Source organism: Pempheris klunzingeri, chromosome 8 (assembly GCF_042242105.1).
Source record: "Pempheris klunzingeri isolate RE-2024b chromosome 8, fPemKlu1.hap1, whole genome shotgun sequence".
NCBI lineage: Eukaryota > Metazoa > Chordata > Actinopteri > Acropomatiformes > Pempheridae > Pempheris > Pempheris klunzingeri.
The window spans coordinates 7,777,873-7,792,818 of NC_092019.1; the positions used below are offsets into that span (position 1 = coordinate 7,777,873).

The 14,946-nt window shown below is 41.7% G+C and overlaps 1 protein-coding gene across 1 annotated transcript in view; it reads left to right on the forward strand.

Annotated features, from left to right (window-relative positions):
* Nucleotides 1-7,222: 7,222 nt before the first annotated feature.
* The window catches only part of mbpb (myelin basic protein b), a 38,552-nt gene continuing 30,828 nt past the window's right edge, over nucleotides 7,223-14,946 (forward strand). Inside the window, exon 1 of the mRNA XM_070835425.1 lies at nucleotides 7,223-7,461. The gene's annotated coding sequence lies outside the window, so the exon portion shown is untranslated. The remainder of the gene's footprint in view (nucleotides 7,462-14,946) is intronic.

Genomic DNA, 14,946 nt, shown 5'->3' on the forward strand with positions numbered 1-14,946 from the left:
CTCTGCTTTGATTTAACACAATATGCCAGCTTTACAACTCACACCAAGGGCCATATCCTTGACTTAGTTTGCTGTTCCAGAATTCATCCATCTGTTATCTATGCCGCTTATCCTTAAGGACCAACATTTAGTGACAGACAACCATTCACACACACTCACATCTACTGGCACTTTAGAGACACCAATTAATCTAACCTTCATGTCTTTGGACTGTGGGAGGAAGCACACCCAGACACAGGTACCTGGAGAGAACCCATGCAAACATGATGAGAACATGCAAACTTCACACAGAAAGGTCCCTGCGGGCTAGATCTTGGATACTTCTTGCAGTGAGGAAATAGTGCTAACAGCTACACCACCATGCTGACTGTTCCGGCATCACCAGGGTTTAAAGTGGGATCAGTAATGTGGGAGAAGGCACCCCTAACAGCGAGCACAGCACCAAGCAGCTCCGATGGATATTTTTCCATCTCTGTGCATCGTGGACATGCCTGTACAGCTAGCCAGATGAACAGCTGGGCTGAGCCCTGCACAGCCCAATTTAACATTAAGGTGCTGGAATGCTGATCCAGATTGTTCTGGCCCACTCTAATCCCTAGCCATTGCACCATATAACATCACCTCTGCTGAACTACCCATCTCAGACCAACCTACCAGATGCATCAAACCATATCATAACGCAACATTAGACATGTTAACCCAGAAGATCTCAGCAGTTTAATTACCTCGAACCCCATTCCTGCTTCCACCTCATCATTCTGGATCTAATGGACTACTGCAATGACATGTGCACTTAATACTTTTGCTCAGTGATTCTCAAAGTGCGACCCACGAGCCAATGGCCCTCAGAAGCATTCTGTTTGGCCCCTGAAAATGACATGAATGAAAGGCATGAATTATATTCTAATCATCTGGCTATCTCCCAGTGGAGGATCAAGCCGCTGTCATGGTCCTGGCTTTTCTTTGCGTTCTTTCAGTAAAAGACTCCTAAGACACTCTAAGGACTTTTGACAAGGTGATTACTTTCTCACGTCCCTACTATGTGTTTCCTGTTTTGTTTTGTTGTATTTTCTTCTTGTTTTCTGTTACTTTCTACCGTAATTTACTTCCCCACCCTTGTGACTGTCTGCACTTATTCCATGTTAACCCCACCTGTCTTTACTTCCCTCATGAGACCTTGTTCCTTGTCAGTGCGTCTTAGTTCTCGGTCGGTTTCTTTCTTGTGTGTCGCTCCTATGTTTTTTGAAACCTGTATCTGGACGTATGCCTTCTCCTGCCTGCCTGCTGCCTGCTTGTAAGGTATTTTCTTATTAAGAAATACATCAAGTCCTCTGCGCAGTTCTGTACCCCGCTCTGATGGAGAGCAGGAGTCTATGTGACCACAGCAGGAGATTGCTGGCTATTTGCAGCAGTCGGCTGAGCTGCCCTTAATGTACACCACCACTGTTGTGTTGTCTGTCTAACTATGACTTGTATGTTTGTCAGTAGCTGGTCAAAATTCTTTAGCACTTTCAGTTCCATGTACAGCTGGAATGGAGGATTCTCCAGTCCCCCTCCCCACAATATACCACATCCATATACACCAATGTGTGACATAATTCTCCCGAGGAGAACCTCTGTCAACAGAAACTCCTCTGGGGATGGCGGTGGGGGGAGTTCCAATATGTTATTTCTTCCTGCAGCGAGAGAGGGATGGTCAGCATACGCCTCTTGTGCCAAACCACCTTTGGATCTTTGTCACGTGGAGAAGTCCTAAAGGGACCTCTGTGTTGCAGACACCATACCCACAAACTCATCACTGACAGTACCATCACCACTGGGGCACAATGTATGACAGCAGAGACTTGAGTGCACCCACCCTGGCTGTGGACACTTTGCTCTCACTGTGACAGAGTTTGTGTCTACACCAGGCCAAATAATCACTGGGTGGGTTGATGGGTGAATGGTGTTTGCAGATACTGTACAACTTACACCGTGTGGAGTGCAGCTTGGAAAGGAGCCATTAGGATAAGGTTGTCTCAGTAGAACAAATCCTTGATTCCTTTCCTGTGTAATGACTCCAGCTCTCTCAGTCAGTGAACAGCCAAATGGTAATCGATCGCACTGGTATTGCATTGCTTGAAAGGAGCACGGGAATGACAAGGATGTGGAAATACATATCTCTCAGGTTCATGGGTGTGAACCAATCAGCAGGATGCACATGTTCCACGGCTGACTGTCAACATGTGAAAAGCCCACTTCATACTGTACCTGTCGAACATAGACAGCTCCAATACTTAACTTATCCCACCTGTTTTCTCTGGTGTGACAAAATAACAGGAAGAAAACCCCTCGTTCTCCTCTCCTGACGGGATGCGGGAGATCGTTTCTTACCTCAGAAGCTCCAACAGACACTTTTGCCACCAGGGCTGTGACCTCTGTCCAAGATAACATAGTTGTTCCCATAACACCAAGAAACAGGCAATTTGGAGCATGTAGCCTCTTGAAATTAGCCTTGACATCTATGAGTTCATGGGCAGCAGGCTTTGCCATGCTGAGCACGTCTGTTGAAATAATTTGCAGCCAGCTCACAGTGCTCTCACTCATTACAGCCTATGGGAAAGCCATCTCGAAGGGTCATTGTAGGCGATGCTGGATATGCATGACTGTGATAGCATTCAGCCTTGTGCATTCAAACCCTGAGTCTGAACCAGGCCATACTAGGATATCACCAGTAAGGGGTTGGGTGATATTCTGGGACATTTTAAGTGAGGATTTATTACTGATGAAAATGTTAGGAAGTAACTGAGCTATGCCTGCTGCACTGAAGCTTCTGTTTTCTGTGGAGAGTGTACGTCTGTGGTTAAAGGAGCTGGTGGGAACAGTCAGAGAGGCAGACCTAAACCTGCTCCTAGAGTCGGCAGCAATGGTTTGTGCTTGCCAACTAAGGTTTCCTTGAGAAGAAGAATGCTAGCTAGGCTTTGCTCTAGCGGTGGGATGGCGGGCTATGGACTCTGGTGAAAGGTTTGCACCTGGACACCAGGATCGGGAAACACTGCCTCCATAACTGTACGGTGTTCAGTGGCAAAAAGAAAAATCACGACTGTGCACGTGTGTGATAGCCAAATAGCAACAGCTCTTAGTGAGCGAAGCTTATGTGAAATAGAATAATTTATTAATTAGTGAAGAGGTCAAGGCCTTTGTGTATATGAGAGTTATTCAATAGCTTTTACTCTTTTAAGTTTCTGAAATCATATTACCCACCAGTAATTGCAAACCATGCAACAACTAAAGTATTCATGAAGGTGATGAAATTCAGTTATTAAAGACATTTGAAGCAACTTTTGTTTTTGTTTAACTTATTTAAATGCTAATCATATATATTTGCTAAAGTTTTAAGTTTGTGTAATGGGGTGTATTCTACAAAGTGAGCTGTGTAAAATATTGATTGACAATCAGCCATTGACGCCATTAATCCTATAAGCCCATTTGTGTTGTTCACATTAACAAATCAGAAGACAGCATGTTTTGTTGTATATGTATAGCTCGAAGATGATCAAACTACATCTAAATGGACCTTTTAGTTTGGGATGAAAAGAAATCCATCTTGCTGCGATATGCATGAGGACTTTCAATCGGGCTAATTACATTCCAGACATATCCAGATGAGAGCAAGACACCTGGATTTATTCCCAGCAAGTAATCAAGCGAAATATCTAGTGATACATAAAAACATGAAATTATGAGGATTTCTCTGCTTCAGGCCTGTAATTCACCATCTGGCCTCGTCTGCAATGAACGCTCTTTGGTTCATGTGTTTTGTTTTTTCAATCAGTAACTGAGGATATCATGACTTCTAGTTCTGGGTAAAGGAAATAACCACATATATGTTGCCAAGCAATAAGCACGCTACCCTCAACACAGACACATAGACAACCAACAACCCGACCCTGCCCTGAGTTGCTGTGATGGATAACCCATGCTGTTTTAGGCCCATTACCTCGACAGAGGTCTGGCTATTTCCATGACAACGAGTTACTGTATCTCTGTCGAAATCGGTCCAGGTTCTAAGCTAATGGGTTATTATTATATGACTGATGATGTTAAGTCATTTTCTCTGCCTTGGGCTGATCTCCCTTGATTCTGCCAGCAACCCCCCACCCCTCTCATCACTACCGCCCAACTCTGCTGTCACAACCGGCATCAGGAGCTCTGAGTCAGGATGGATTGGACCCCTGCTCTCCCGGATACATTATCACAGGCGATTTGGTTTCTCCGGTCATCGCTGCATCATCATATTACAGCATCAAATCTGATCATCTTTAAGCAGGATTGATGTGGCTCGATAAGTTGTCACGTGACAAACTATGACTCCAAAAAATCTCACCGGAGAAATTCACCACAGTACAGTACGGTTGTCAGACTAGACTGAAGCTGCACCACAAGTTCTCTGAGGCTTTCGAATATTTTTATGATATAAAATAGCATGTCACCCCCCCACTATCTAATCTAGCACCATCATCAAGTCAGTATGCTATGGTTAGCATTTAAAAGCAGTACTGTTCCACCAACTTAGAGAGTTTCATGACTGCTGTGATAAACAGGAATATTCTTTAAAGGAAGAAAATGATGAAATGGCTCTTTGTACTTCTTTCATTAAAATAACTGGACTCCAAGTAAACTTTAAAAACAAAAATCAATGAACTAATTGGAGGGGAGTAAAGCAGGACAAGACTGAAATGTCTTTGGAGTTTTTTCCTCATACAACCATGTCTCCCACAGCCTCAAATAAAACTCTGAGAGAGTGGTGAGCCAGACTGAACAAAGCTCAGAATGTAATCACAGCAAGGGAAAATTAAATACAATGAAATAAAAAATGCTATAAGAGCAATGCACTATCCTTTATGTGTATATATATATATATATATATAAAGCATAAAGCGTAAAGGAAATTGTAGTAGTATAGGGATAAATCAAGTCCTCTCACATCAATATCATAAGCTTTACACAGACACTATTTGTTGCAGGGCTATTATACTGGATTGCAGTCAATTGTGCATAATCTGTTGTTGTGTCCATCCCCTGTATAAGACACATAAGTCAAAACCAATGATTGTCTAATGGCTGCATTTTCCCTACATTGGATGAAAAATGAGATAGATTTACATGTATGGCCAACAAGAAGGGACAGATTTTGTTAAAGAAAAAAGATGGATATTTGGTCTACACAGATCTCCATTAAGTCACAATGACATTTTATTTTGAAGGAGTACTGAGGTTACCTGGAGTTTCGGCTCTGCGGTGCGCTCTCAGTAAGACTTCACTTTCAAAGTCATGGAGGTTTTTGCAGTTTTGCTTTTGGTGCTCTGAGAGGATAAAAGTAAGAACTTGGTGTTTTGAGGCGACTGAGTTTTCTTTCATTGGTAAATACCAGTAAATTTGATACCATGGCTCACAGACACAGCAAGATAGTTTCTTATGGAATTCATTAAGGGAAGAAGGTTTGAAGGCTATTTATGTTAGTAACACTCAGAAAACTGTTTCTAAGGGACCATAAAGAAAGAACAAAGAACTACATTTCATATGGCACATGGAATATTTATTTGAAGTGAGTAAAACATAATATTACAATAGCAGACACCCGTTTCTTTGAATCTCTGTTGTCTGAATGATACCTCTTAGTGTAAGTACACTCCTACTAAGAGCACCTTAGCACAATATTTGCTGATATTATCAGCAGCCAATGTTTATTTAATTTTCTTCCACTTGAATAAAAAATATTAACTCCTGCCTCTGAGGCTACTGCAATTCATTTTTAAACACAAGTTAAGGAATGTTTAATATTTCTGAACAGACAATATTCGCTCCAGTGAATGTAATTTTGAAGACAGTGGCAGAATCCCATCAAAATGTAGAGCCACGCAGTGACAACTTTAACTTTTAATTTTTAAACTATAAATTGCATCAGGTGCAGCGCTGACAAAACTATCTGATCTTCATAAGTAATGTCAAAATGTACTTAAGCTATCAAAAGTATAGTATAGACATTATGCAGCAAAATGGGTCTTGCCGCTGTTATATTATCATATTAAGCTACTAAAAAGGCCATCTGTTGAAGTAACTAAATAAAAATACAAATATCGGACTGGATTTGGCCGGTTTTTCCACCAAATGCAAAGCGATTTTTTCCCGCAGGCGATTACATACAAAGTCAATGCAAAGACACGAATAGACGCGACAAGACGTGAAATCACAGCGCAAAGGATGCAAATCAGGTGAATTTGCATGTTGTCTGAGTTGAAAATATTCAACTTGAGCAAAACTGACAGAGAGCTCTGGTTTCCTGCAGACACAGCCTCGGTGAATGTATGGATGAGTAACACAGCTGGAGTCTGGCTGCGTGCTACCACTCGGCACGCTACCGAGAGTGGACGAAAGAGGAAAAAAGTCTGCAAGAAAGTTGGAGTAGCTGTTAAATTCTGAAAAAGGGGGTCTGCTTTCCGTTGTACTTTTCCATGAAGCAGGTTAGCTCACGCAGCACAAGCACAGGCCCTCCTGTCAAATTGTGTTTACTCGCATGAGTAACGCAAATAAACAGAATCCACCTGGTGATCAAACTTGAGCGAATAACACAAGGTGAATATTTGCTTTGCGTTTGGTAGTAATACACCTTTAGTCAAGCAGCGGCTCATGTGTTGTGGGGCGTGGCTTTGGAGGAAAGCCTGAAGGGTGGAGGTGGGATGTTTTCAGTTATTCAAACAACTCTTGGTAGTTCATCCAAAGCTGCAGACTCTACCTTTAATCGAGGCCTGGCATTTTGAAAATCTTAATCTGCAAAGTAACAAACTAAAACGTATGAAGAGGAGTTAAAAAGCATAATGAAGTAAGCCTTAAAGCCTATGTGTGTAGAGAGTGGAAATTGTGAGGGTTTGCAGTGAGCACCTTGGTGCCCTTAAGCAAGGCACTAAAACTACCCGCTGGTTGAACAATGACTATAAATGATCTGGAAATGTGAATGCTATTTAGCTTTCTGTCTCAGAAATCCTGTCGGTGTTTGAAACACATGATTTCGAAATCGTGGCTCTATTTCGCGCATGCATTTAACCCCCCATACCCCCCCCTGCAGTGAACCAAGAGCCACTAATCATGCACAGGCGTGCACCAACGTGCTTTTTCGCCCGCAGTTCTTGGCGGACTTAAAGCTGCATTCCGCCCCACCCCTTACAAACAACATCATCACCACTGTACCTAAATCAGGAAGCACCGAGACACGTTTTTTTTCCCCTTCTTTTTCTGTTTTTTTTTTTTTTTAACAGACACTTTGGTGATTACAGCAACAGCGAACCATAAAGGGGAAAAAGGCGTTATTGTTGATGTTGCGGATGACCACCGTCGACCACTGCTGAAAGAAGACTGGCAATTGGTTACATCCAGTACAAGGCTCAGCTGTGGATGCATTTGACACAGACTAACTGGAGAAGGGTATGTTGCACAGTCGAACTGGTTAAAAAAGAAAACATTCACAACAACAAACACGAGGCGAGAAAGCCGAGAGTAAAGACAGCTGCACACATGTCGCCTTTCTGCTGTAGTTTTAACGCAGGATACATGGTGTACCGAGAGTAAATGTGTGATCCACGTCGACTTGTTTACACTGCTTAACAGCCGTTTCGAAACCTGCCGGGAAATATGCTCGGAATGACATTTTCGTGCGCGTCCAAGTCTACACCTTTCCTAACCCTGCACCCGTAGTAAGTAGTAAGTGTTGTTTACTAAGCATCACTGCCACCAGTCAGTGTCACTGCTTTGTCATGTGCTTTGACAGCGTCGTCCCCCACCACCACTACTACAACCACCACCCACCCTGCTGCCTCCTCTCTCGTCGAACCAATTACCGTTAACGTATTTAGCAATTTAACGTTTCTTTGCTTAGCGGCAATATAATAGAGTTTTGAATAAAATCCAACGCCTGATGTCAATCATTAAGCATCTCTCTTCAATTCGGCATACATATAACAAGCCAATCAAGACATCAAGTCTATTAAATTAGGCGTTTTCGATTTCCTTCACATTGTTTGCTACCGGAAACCTCGGTGTGTTTAGTTGACAGTGGGCCGTTGGACAAACAGGGAAACCAGTTATTTAGTTTAAATTAAACTGAATGTGTGCATTCATAAGTGGATCATATATATGCCGAATTAACCATAAGGTCATAATGATCATTTTAAAGAGAAAAGCAGTGTTGCATTAGACATGGTGATATGCACCAACGCCTGCGCACTTTATATTGGGAGATTTTAAATGAAGTTTTGAGAAGGGAACATGTCAGTGGTAGCAGCAGTTCTTTAGGGAATGTTTTGGTTAAATGCTGTCTGTTGAAACGGCTTCGGTAGGCTATATCAAGCACTTCAGTTGCATAAGTTTCATTTGCATAAGTATTGTGGCATACAGTAATGACTCTTAACTGACCACATAGATACACAGAAACAAACCTGTTGCCATGTGACATGTAAATGGTTTTTTGCCCTTGGAATTCACTTCACCTACATACAGCTGCTCAACTTTATCCCCATTAGATAAGAGAGGCACGATCATCTTTATGATTACAATTTGTATGTATGTATGTATTTATTGTTTGCAGTATTTTTTTTAAATATGTAGCTTCTTTTAACTTTTTTCGGTTTAGATATATTGTATTTTTTTGCCATGGCTAGGGGATAGACTGGTATGCAGGCTTTCAGGAGACTGAACCATACAGTGTAACGCCTGGAGAAAATGAAGTATTACATCACTCTGCATCCTAAGTCAGGACTAGTCTGTAGCAAGCTCCAATTGCTACTCAACTTTACATAAGAACAGTGAAAGCCTGTAACAAAAACCATGCAGTGCGAGCTGAACAAAACAACTGTTCACCACTGCAGAAGAAGCACCAACATGTAACAGCAGCATGCAGCCCCTTAGACAAGATACGGGCTGTCATGTGTACACGTAGTCTGTTAGTTTCATGTTAAAAAAAAACAAAAAAAAAACAGTGTGTCCCAAAGCTGACATGCTCGCTGACTGTCGCAGCTATGCTCGGTCTATAAATAAAGTACTCTCACATGAGTGACTGCTTATGTCTGAACTGCGCTGATTTATTAAAGCCTGCAGCGCTGAATGTCCTCTAGCGAGGGAACACTCAATGTAGCCTTTGGCTCTGTTTGATAGCAACCCCATGTAGGTTTAATCCTCACCTTTTTCATCCTCCTTTAGTTGATAAAGAAAGGACAAAGCAGATGTGCAAAATGAAACTGGACTATCACGCTGCCACGCTCACACATTGTCAGATAACACGACTGTACGATAGAAATATCTTTTGTACAATTTAAGTGATTTTGTGGACAGCTTGCGTTGACGAACACATAGCAGAATGTCTGTAGTTGTGGCTTGGCCTTCATGTACTTTGAGGAGAAACCTCTGTTTCCCTGCGACTACCTGAGCTGGGAATGCCGCAGGAATGCATTCCTTTGCATTTCATTGGATTTGCCTGAGCTCAGCCAGGAGAGAAAAATGCCAAGTGGATTGTTCAGCCGTCACGTGTGTCACTTGGCATTCCTTTTATCTTTATGAACAAGACCAGCTTACACCAGCAGGCCCTAATTGTAATTTTGAAGACATTTGAGTGAAAAATTTGATGTTTTGTTTGAGTTTTCCATTTGGGTTAATGTGCATGTGACTGCACCCTCTGTGTGTTGCAGGTGACGTTGAGGTTAGTCAACTTCCGCGCTCAGAGACACACAAACTTCCTCCCTGTTTCGACTTCCCCTCCTGTCCGTGTTTGTTCTCGGCAGACAGGTTGGGTCACATCACATATCTGCTCTATCGACACCTCATGCGCAACAAACCAGTCATTTGGTTAGTTTTGCCCAAGGCGTGGCGTGGTCAGTCAACTCAGGATGCTACACTGTCAGTGGCGTCACAGCCTCCAGTGTGTCAGCTCCTCAGCGTGATCACAGCAGATGGCAGAGCTGAATATTTTGCCTCCATATCCAAGTCGATTGCTGGTTCTAGCTTGGATTATTAGATGGCAAACCCCAGGTGGCAATGGTTGTGTATTCCAACGGAGGCTCATTGAGCTTACACTTCAGGCCTGAGGCTATATCACTACGACACCCCAGGGAGTGACGGTCGGTGCCCATGCATAACAAAACCAAACAAATATATGCTTGAATTAACAAAGCATTAAAGCTGTACACAGCATTGGACCCCTGGGAGTCTAATATTCCCTCAGAACCACATGTGCTCCTTCAAGAGAAAAGTCCCACAGCAGTCTTCTGAGAAATCTAAAATAGTTGAGCTGAATAACAGCTATATTTATATTTGTTCACACTCCCCCTCCCTTGCGTGCAGGAAAGAGACATAAAGAGCAAGTATCTTTTGTTAAGAAAGCACGAAGGTGAGAAAGCAGAGGCCCTGATGTGCCAGAGAAGCAGCTGGAGCCCAGAGGGCAAACATTGCTTCTCTGGGTGGCTGCTGTAGTTCAGCCAGAAACTCACGCTGATTCGTCAGTGAGCTGCCAAAACTCAGAGTTCTCTAGTCCCACATACAGCTGTCCTCGCCTATTCACAGTGTTGAGCTCAAATCAGACTGGCAATGTTACCTAGGAGGAGCAGTGATGAGTGTAAATGCACAGGTTTATATATATTATGCAGAGCTAGTCACTTAGTTTGCATTGAAAGTGAGATCAGGAAAAATGTAAGGCAAAAAGTCGTGGTTTTTCTTATCCCGTGATCGGCTTTAGCCTTGGAGGTAGCGCTCAGCAGCCAGTTAGTTGTAGTTGTAGATAGTAGCTAGTTAACATGACATGTCAAAGAGGGAGAATTATGTTTAGGCAGGTAAATACATCATTTTGTCCATTTCTTATGCTCTTGCTTTTGTATTTTTGTGTTTGGAAAGGCCAGGAAAAAAGAAGCCATCCTCAAAATTAGGGATTAGTTGTTGTTATTATTGTTGTCACGACAAACCCATTATTTGTTTGGTGTAAAATGTCTATCTCAGTTTCCCAGAGGTCAAGGTTGGGTTTCCAAATATCTTGTTTTGTTTGATCAGCAGTCCAAAACCCAAAGATTTGATGATATAACGTATAGAAATAGAAAAGTTACAAATCCTTACATGTTAAGGAGCTGGAATGCGACATCTTTTGGCATTTCTGCTTGAAAAGTAAAGTAACCGATTATTGGATCCATATACCATGCCAAGTATTCGTCTTTCACTTCTACCTTGATTTTGTTTTCTTTTAAACATGAAATAGACTCGTCCTGTCAACAGAAAAAAGTAGGAGAGAGAGAGAGAGAGAAGGAGAGAGAAAGGAAATGAGACAGCTGAATATGTTGGATTGGAGGATGCCAGGCTTCTTGCAGCGTGTGCTCATATCTATATAAGCAGATGTCATCCCTCAGGGAACAGATGTTGACCTTTGACCTCAAATCTCGTCAATAGTAGAGTGCTTCCTTTGGCAGTGTGTATCACTATTCCTCATGTCATCACTCGCTTGTGTTCCCTTCACACACACACACACACACACACACACACACACACACACACACACACTTGCACATACACATGCTCCGTATTCATTTCGTAATTGACTCCCAGTGGAGAATAACACGGTGCAGTTACTGCGGGCAGCCGGTGCGTTAAAAGAAGCTGTTGTCTGGCGAACTTCCAGTGAAAATAAAGGAACCAGGCAACGGCAGACAGACATGCACGTGTTCCAGCCACTTACAGCTTCAGACTGAGAAAAATGAGTTTGTCAGCATGTTGTGCAGCGTTAAACCATGTAGGCTGATTTAACAACATGATCGGGATCAATGTATGCGCCAGTTTGTTTAGGTGATTCAGCTACATTTCCTATTATACTTCCTATCACGTTTTGCTGTAGGCACATAATCTGCTACCTCATCCAGCTGGGTTTTTCTGTCCGTATCATTGTTGAACTTTGCTGCATTGCTCTAACAGGCTACTTCCCATATATATTACCATCATAACAACAGTAAATCTTTGGGTTGATCACCAGACAGGATGTATAAATTCATGATAATATGACACAGCTTTGACTGTCCAGCTTTGACTGTGTTTTTCTGCTTCGTCTCCTGTTTGTTCAGCACTTCCGTGACCACTGTCTCTGTGGAGGCACTGACCTGAAACTCTCTTCAATCTCAAAAGAACAAAATCTCACGACTCCAATATGATACTCCCGAAAGGTTATTGTTTACTCATCCTAATGGTGTCTTTATGGAAATCCTGAACAGAACATTATAGTCGTATAAAAGTCGGTTTAATACCTGCCAACCGTCTTTTTTTTGTGTTTGTGTTTCGAACAGAGCAGTCCTGATGGTGTGAAATCAATCAACACAATATTGTTTTAGCCCCGTTTTTTTTTCATTTTGGAGAAGCAAATTCGAACATACGCACTTACTGCAGGTTGATAAAGCAAGCTTCATTGTGCTGAATGATATTGTTTCCAAACCTGAGTTTTATTGCTGTGGCTATTTTAGAGTAATCCATTATCGCTTTTGTCAGCAATATAAAAAGCTCATCTGATACTGACAGGGAGATTTATGTTGCAGCAAGGTAAATAGCCTTTCCTCCTCACAGAACAGAGAAGGATTGTCTTTTTAGTGGTTGATAAAATGTCACCTGAAACAAATTTGCAGCAGGCGGGCTAGAGAGGGTTTTCATTACAGGTAACATTTCTGCAGCTGTTCTGCAATCTGTCTGGTCAACAAGGCTGCTGTCATACAGGGCTTTTTTTTTTTTTCCAAGATGTAAAAGCACTGGTTATCTTAGCTTTTTGATGATCTCTGTTCCATCATCCAGGTGTGAAACTGATATCTGAAATAGTCACAGAGAAAAGAAAGTGGGGCTTAAGTAATCCTATGATTTGTAAACACAGCAGGCATAAAGTAGGAGTTTTTTTTTTTTTTTTTATAAATGTCATCGCTTGGTTTACTGGTTTTTTTCTTTTTTTTTTTTTTTTTAGCGTAATGATCCCCATCTTGACCCGTGTTGAAGCTATGTAAAACATTAGTGGCTTATGAGGATGTGGGTTTAAAATGGCCCCAGGTAATGGATGGCTCAGACACATAGATAATTGCTCATATGTAATGCAGACCCTGCTTTGAGTGGTAATGGATTCTTCCAGGTGCTGGCCTGTATGTAGCTGCTGTATGAGCTTTTTACATCCTAGTAGTGTGTTTACAAGGCATAAATGTTTCATACATACCTGACAACTAACATCAATTTATGCACATATGGGTTTTAAAAATGTCTTTACTTGCATATAAAAAGCACGACTGCTGATGTGTAAATGCAGCCTTGTATCAACCCCCCCTCACGCACTATTATGCAACAGTCTTTTCTTTCAAGTCCTTGCAGGATCTCAGCTTTGATTGTGTAACAGTCGAGAGCGAAACCGGCTGCAAGGCCTCACAATCCGTCGAGCAGAGTCCCCGCAACATTTGCCCACATCCAACAAACAGTTTTCAGTGGATCAGTTTAATGCCAAATGTGAATGCACCGCCACGGGCAATATAAATGTGTCCCTTTGCTACAGTACATTTTTGTAGCTACTCATTTGTACTTTCTGTGGCTGTTTTAGCTGACCCACCAGCTCGCATTCAACCCTTTCTCTGCAGTTCGCAAATGCTGTTTAAAAGGAAGTTGTGAAGTTTCTCATATCAATATTTCTCCACAGAACAAACAGTTTTAAGTCTATGACAAACAATGTTTGGTGACTGTTTATTCTTTTCTAAAAGTCTGCAGTATGGTGATCCAGTGGAGAATTGGCTGTGTGCAGATACGGCATGTATGATTTATATGGAAATATGCTATAAAATGCTACTTCCGTGTGGAAAACTGCACAAAAATATACCAGGAGGTTCTTCATCATGAAGTTTATTGTCCAATATGCTCTCAGTGACGGTGATAGAAATTTAATAACTTATCATGTAAATGTGAAATGTGATTCCTTAGATTCAGAAAAAGGTTAACCAGCCACCACACATAGCCTCTTCTTTATCCCTATAATACGCTGACAGGATGAGGAAAGGCTTACCAGACTGCCCAGAGTCGCGGCTGTAAACAGCCTCGTTCTTAGTGTCTTTCTCAACTAGACTTGATTCTTGACAAGTTTTTGTGAATTTCATCGCTGTATGTCTTCAAGCTCCTTAAAGCCTCTCAAAAGCAGTCAAACAAAGACTTAAGCTAAAACTTGCAAAAGAATAAGCTCATACAAAGTCGCACTAAACAATATTTTTTGTAATATCAGTGGATCAAATAACCGATCAAACAATGTGAGAGTTGTCTCATCAAGAGATGAATCAGACAATGATCACCTAATATATTATCTCTTGTGTAATTAGGCAACTGTTGGCTAATGTTCACTGTTACCACTTTCTATGGTGATAATATGCATTTACTATGGTGAACATAGAACTAAACATAACTATATTTTCAGATATGGCTGCTCCTGTCCTTCAAGAAGCATCTGCACTCTATGTTACAATGAAATTGATTTTCAGAGGTGAAACTCACTCTTGCTGAGAGAGTTTTGGGAGTGCTTTCAGTCCCTGAGAGAATTTCTAATTGTCAACGATGGCCTTTTACCGTTATTTGTTGCAAATTTTTCAAGCAGATTGCATTTTAATCATTCTTGCTCCCTGTTCAGACAACAATGGATGTAATAACATCTGTCAATGGTTAATTTTTAGTCACTGTGGGTGCAGTGGAGGCTCTGTGTTATCTTTAATTAACTTAACTGTTGCACAAGGAAGGTGTTACATTGTGTGTGTGTGTGTGTGTGTGTGTGTGTGTGTGTGTGTGTGTGTGTGTGTGTGTGTGTGTGTGTGTGTGTGTTGAACATGAATGTGCTGTGGTCATTTTATTGTGATCATTCACAGGCTCTATCAATTCATTTATGAGTCCATT